Raw genomic sequence first — 6,636 nt, forward strand, 5'->3', positions numbered from 1 at the left:
TCAGATAACAACATTGACGAATACGCTGATTCGGTGTGCGAGTTCATTAGAACGTGCGTTGAAGATGTCGTTCCCATAGCAACGATTAAAACATTCCCTAACCAGAAACCTTGGATTGATGGCAGCATTCGTGTGAAACTGAAAGCGCGAACCACTGCTTTTAATCAGGGCAAGGTGTCTGGTAACATGACCGAATACAAACAGTGCAGCTATTCCCTCCGCAAGGCTATCAAACAAGCTAAGCGCCAGTACAGAGACAAAGTAGAATCTCAAATCAACGGCTCAGACACAAGAGGCATGTGGCAGGGTCTACAGTCAATCACGGACTACGGGAAGAAATCCAGCCCAGTCACGGACCAGGATGTCTTGCTCCCAGGCAGACTAAATAACTTTTTTGCCCGCTTTGACGACAATACAGTGCCACTGACACGGCCTGCAACGAAAACATGCGGTCTCTCCTTCACTGCAGCCGAGGTGAGTAAGACATTTAAACGTGTTAACCCTCGCAAGGCTGCAGGCCCAGACGGCATCCCCAGCCGCGCCCTCAGAGCATGCGCAGACCAGCTGGCCGGTGTGTTTACGGACATATTCAATCAATCCCTATACCAGTCTGCTGTTCCCACATGCTTCAAGAGGGCCACCATTGTTCCTGTTCCCAAGAAAGCTAAGGTAACTGAGCTAAACGACTACCGCCCCGGTACGACTACCTGACACCCTAGACCCACTCCAATTTGCTTACCGCCCAAATAGGTCCACAGACGATGCAATCTCAACCACACTGCACACTGCCCTAACCCATCTGGACAAGAGGAATACCTATGTGAGAATGCTGTTCATCGACTACAGCTCGGCATTCAACACCATAGTACCCTCCAAGCTCGTCATCAAGCTCGAGACCCTGGGTCTCGACCCCGCCCTGTGCAACTGGGTACTGGACTTCCTGACGGGCCGCCCCCAGGTGGTGAGGGTAGGCAACAACATCTCCTCCCCGCTGATCGTCAACACTGGGGCCCCACAAGGGTGCGTTCTGAGCCCTCTCCTGTACTCCCTGTTCACCCACGACTGCGTGGCCACGCACGCCTCCAACTCAATCATCAAGTTTGCGGACGACACAACAGTGGTAGGCTTGATTACCAACAACGACGAGACGGCCTACAGGGAGGAGGTGAGGGCCCTCGGAGTGTGGTGTCAGGAAAATAACCTCACACTCAATGTCAACAAAACTAAGGAGATGATTGTGGACTTCAGGAAACAGCAGAGGGAACACCCCCCTATCCACATCGATGGAACAGTAGTGGAGAGGGTAGCAAGTTTTAAGTTCCTCGGCATACACATCACAGACAAACTGAATTGGTCCACTCACACAGACAGCATCGTGAAGAAGGCGCAGCAGCGCCTCTTCAACCTCAGGAGGCTGAAGAAATTCGGCTTGTCACCAAAAGCACTCACAAACTTCTACAGATGCACAATCGAGAGCATCCTGGCGGGCTGTATCACCGCCTGGTATGGCAACTGCACCGCCCTCAACCGTAAGGCTCTCCAGAGGGTAGTGAGGTCTGCACAACGCATCACCGGGGGCAAACTACCTGCCCTCCAGGACACCTACACCACCCGATGTCACAGGAAGGCCATAAAGATCATCAAGGACATCAACCACCCGAGCCACTGCCTGTTCACCCCGCTATCATCCAGAAGGCGAGGTCAGTACAGGTGCATCAAAGCTGGGACCGAGAGACTGAAAAACAGCTTCTATCTCAAGGCCATCAGACTGTTAAACAGCCACCACTAACACTGAGTGGCTGCTGCCAACACACTGACACTGACTCAACTCCAGCCACTTTAATAATGGGAATTGATGGGAAATGATGTAAATATATCACTAGCCACTTTAAACAATGCTACCTTATATAAATGTTACTTACCCTACATTATTCATCTCATATGCATACGTATATACTGTACTCTATATCATCGACGGTATCCTTATGTAATACATGTATCACTAGCCACTTTATACTATGCCACTTTGTTTACATACTCATCTCATTTGTACATACTGTACTCGATACCATCTACTGTATCTTGCCTATGCTGCTCTGTACCATCACTCATTCATATATCCTTATGTACATATTCTTTATCCCCTTACACTGTGTACAAGACAGTAGTTTTGGAATTGTTAGTTAGATTACTTGTTATTACTGCATTGTCGGAACTAGAAGCACAAGCATTTCGCTACACTCGCATTAACATCTGCTAACCATGTGTATGTGACAAATAAAATTTTATTTGAACAGTTGATGTTGAGATCTGTCTGTTACTTGAACTCTGTGAAGCATTTATTTGGGCGGTAATCTGAGGTGCAGTTAACTCTAATGAACTTATCTTCTGAAGCAGGGGTAAGTGTGGGTCTTCCCTTTAATGTGGCGGTCCTCATGAGAGCCAGTTTCATCATAGTGCTTTGCGGTTTTTGCAACTTCACTTGAAACTTTAAAAGTTCTTGAAATGTTCCGCATTGTCTAACCTTCATGTCTTAAAGTAATGATGGACTGTTATTTCTCTTTGCTTATTTGAGCTGATCTTGCCATAGTATGGACTTTGCACTTTTTGGTAAATGACCATCTTCACAACACAACTGATTGGCTCAAACTTATTAAGATGGAAAGAAATTTCACCCCAAAAATTGTTTTAACAAGGCACGCCTGTTAATTGAAATGCATTCCTCATGAAGCAGGTTGAGAGAATGCCAAGAGTGTGCAAAGCTGTCATCAAGGCAAAGGGTGACAACTTTGAAGAATCTCAATTTGTTTAACACTATTTTGGTTACTACATGATTCCATATGTGTTATGTCATAGTTGTGATGTTTTTACGACTATTCTACAATGTAGAAAATAGTACAAAGAAAGAAAAACCCCTGAATGAGTAGGTGTAGCTTTTGACTGGTACTGTATATACACTGCTCAAAAAAATAAAGGGGACACTTTACAACACAATGTAACTCCAAGTCAATCACACTTCTGTGAAATCAAACTGTCCACTTAGGAAGCAACACTGATTGACAATACATTTCACATGCTGTTGTGCAAATGGAATAGACAACAGGTGGAAATTATAGGCAATTAGCAAGACACCCCCAATAAAGGAGTGGTTCTGAAGGTGGTGACCACAGACCACTTCTCAGTTCCTATGCTTCCTGGCTGATGTTTTGGTCACTTTTGAATGCTGGCGGTGCTTTCATTCTAGTGGTAGCATGAGACGGAGTCTACAACCCACACAAGTGGCTCAGGTAGTGCAGCTCATCCAGGATGGCACATCAAGGTGAGCTGTGGCAAGAAGGTTTGCTGTGTCTGTCAGCGTAGTGTCCAGAGCATGGAGGCGCTACCAGGAGACAGGCCAGTACATCAGGAGATGTGGAGGAGGCCGTAGGAGGGCAACAACCCAGCAGCAGGACCGCTACCTCCGCCTTTGTGCAAGGATGAGCAGGAGGAGCACTGCCAGAGCCCTGAAAAATTACCTCCAGCAGGCCACAAATGTGCATGTGTCTGCTCAAACGGTCAGAAACAGACTCCATGAGGGTGGTATGAGGGCCCGACGTCCACAGGTGGAGGTTGTGCTTACAGCCCAACACCGTGCAGGACGTTTGGCATTTGCCAGAGAACACCAAGACTGTGCTCTTCACAGATGAAAGCAGGTTCACACTGAGCACATGTGGAAGACGTGACAGTCTGGAGACGCCGTGGAGAACGTTCTGCTGCCTGCAACATCCTCCAGCATGACCGGTTTGGCGGTGGGTCAGTCATGGTGTGGGGTGGCATTTCTTTGGGGGGCCGCACAGCCCTCCATGTGCTCGCCAGAGGTAGCCTGACTGCCATTAGGTACCGAGATGAGATCCTCAGACCCCTTGTGAAACCATATGCTGGTGCGGTTGGCCCTGGGTTCCTCTTAATGCAAGACAATGCTAGACCTCATGTGGCTGGAGTGTGTCAGCAGTTCCTGCAAGAGGAAGGCATTGATGCTATGGACTGGCCCGCCCGTTCCCCAGACCTGAATCCAATTGAGCACATCTGGGACATCATGTCTCGCTCCATCCACCAACGCCACGTTGCACCACAGACTGTCCAGGAGTTGGCGGATGCTTTAGTCCAGGTCTGGGAGGAGATCCCTCAGGAGACCATCCGCCACCTCATCAGGAGCATGCCCAGACGTTGTAGGGAGGTCATACAGGCACGCGGAGGTCACACACACTACTGAGCCTAATTTTGACTTGTTTTAAGGACATTACATCAAAGTTGGATCAGCCTGTAGTGTGGTTTTCCACTTTAATTTTGAGTGTGACTCCAAATCCAGACCTCCATGGGTTGATTTCCATTGATAATCTTTGTGATTTTGTTGTCAGCACATTCAATTATGTAAAGAAAAAAGTATTTAATAAGAATATTTTGTTCATTCAGATCTAGGATGTGTTATTTTAGTGTTCCCTTTATTTTTTGAGCAGTGTTGTATATGACAGCTATAAAACTTTACAAGGATCCTTTAAAAAATATCTTTAAAGTATCTACAAGTACACAATATGCTATCCTTGTTTTGCAGGCTTCACCCAAACACATCAAACAACTATTTGACTTCACATCTATTTGTCACTCAGTGAGTTTTTAAACTTGAGGTAGTAACTGCTTAGTCTGCTTGTTACAGTGCATTCGGAAAGCATTCAGACCCGTTGACTTTTTCCACATTTTATGTTACAGCCTTATTCTAAAATGGATTAAATAGAAAAAATGTCCTCATCAATCTACACCCCAGAATGACAGTGAAAACAGGTTTAGACATTTTTTCAAATGTATTAAAAATTTAAAACAGATTTCTTAGTCACATAAGTATTCAGACCCTTTGCTATAAGACTCGAAATTGAGCTCAGGTGCATCCTGTTTCCATTGATCATCCTTGAGATGTTTCTACAACTTGATTGGAGTCCACCTGTGGTAAATTCAAATGATTGGACATGATTTGGAAAGGCACACACCTGTCTATATAAGGTCCCAGAGTTGGCAGTGCATGTCAGAGCAAAAACCAAGCCATGAGGTCAAAGGAATTGTCTGTAGAGCTTCGAAACAGAATTGCGTCGAGGCACAGAAATGGGGAAGGGTACCAAAAAGGTTCTGCAGCATTGGATGTCTAAAAGAAGACAGTGGCCTCCATCATTCTTAAATGAAAGAAGTTTGTAGCCACCAAGACTCTTCCTGGAGCTGGCTGCCCGGCCAAACTGAGCAATCGGGCGAGAAGGGAGCTGACCAAGATCTCGATGGTCACACTGACAGAGCTCCAAAGTTCCTCTGTGGAGATGGGAGAACCTTCCAGAAGGACAACCATCTCTGCAGCACTCCGCCATTCAGACCTTTATGATAGAGTGGCCAGATGGACGCAACTCCTCATAAAAGGCACATGACAGCCCACTTGGAGTTTGCCAAAAGCCACCTAAAGACTTTCAGACCATGAGAAACAAAATTATCTGGTTAGATTTTCATCTGATTGAACTCTTTGGCCTGAATGCCAAGCATCACGTCTGGAGGAAACCTGGCACCATCCCTACGGTGAAGCATGGTGGTGGCAACATCATGTTGTGGGGATGTTTTTCAGTAGCAGGAACTGGAAGACTAGTCAGAATCGAAGGAAAGATGAACGAAGCCAAGTACAGAGAGATCCTTGATGAAAACCGTCTCCAGAGTGCTCAGGACCTCAGACTGGGGCAAAGGTTACCTTCCATCGACCCTAAGCACACAGCCAAGACAAAGCAGGAGTGGCTTCGGGACAAGTCTCTGAATGTCCTTGAGTGGCCCAGCCAGAGCCCGGACTTGAACCCGGTCGACCATCTCTGGAGAGACTTGAAAATAGCTGTGCAGCTACGCTCCCCATCCAACCTGACCGAGCTTGAGGATCTGCAGAGAATAATGGGAGAAACTCCCCAAATACAGGTGGGCCAAGCTTGTAGCGTCATAACCAAGAAGACTTGAGGCTGTAATCGCTGCTAAAGGTGCTACATAATACTTATATAAATGTGATGTTTCAAACCTGTTTTTGCTTTGTCATTATGGGGTTTTGTGTGTAGGTTGATGAGGGGGGGAAATGATTTCATTAATTTCATAATAAGGCTGTAATGTTACAATGTGGAAAAAGGCAAGGGGTCTGAATACTTTCCGAATGCACTGTATATATTTTCAGGCAAGTCTCTTCTATTGAAAAGGTTGGGCTTCTCTGAAAACATGTCTAGGGAGGAATATCAAAACTATTCTGAACAAAAGTAAAAACCCAGTTTTGGTTTCATGAGTTGAAATAAAAATAAATAAATGTCCCATTTGCACAAAAAGCTTATTTCTCTCTAATTTTGTGCACAAGTTTGTTTGCATCCCTGTTAGTGTGCATTTCTCCTAGATAATCGATCCACCTGACAGATGTGGCATATCAAGATGCCGATTAAACAGAATGATCATTACACAGGTGCACCTTGTGCTGGAGACAAAAGGCCGTACGTCCAACCAGCGTCAACCGCAGACAACGTGTAACCACGCCAGCCCAGGGCCTCCACATCTGACTTCTTCATCAGCCACCTGGACAGCTGATGAAACTGAGGAGTATTTCTG

Source organism: Oncorhynchus clarkii, chromosome 32 (genome assembly GCF_045791955.1).
Source record: "Oncorhynchus clarkii lewisi isolate Uvic-CL-2024 chromosome 32, UVic_Ocla_1.0, whole genome shotgun sequence".
Classification (NCBI taxonomy): Eukaryota; Metazoa; Chordata; class Actinopteri; order Salmoniformes; family Salmonidae; genus Oncorhynchus; species Oncorhynchus clarkii.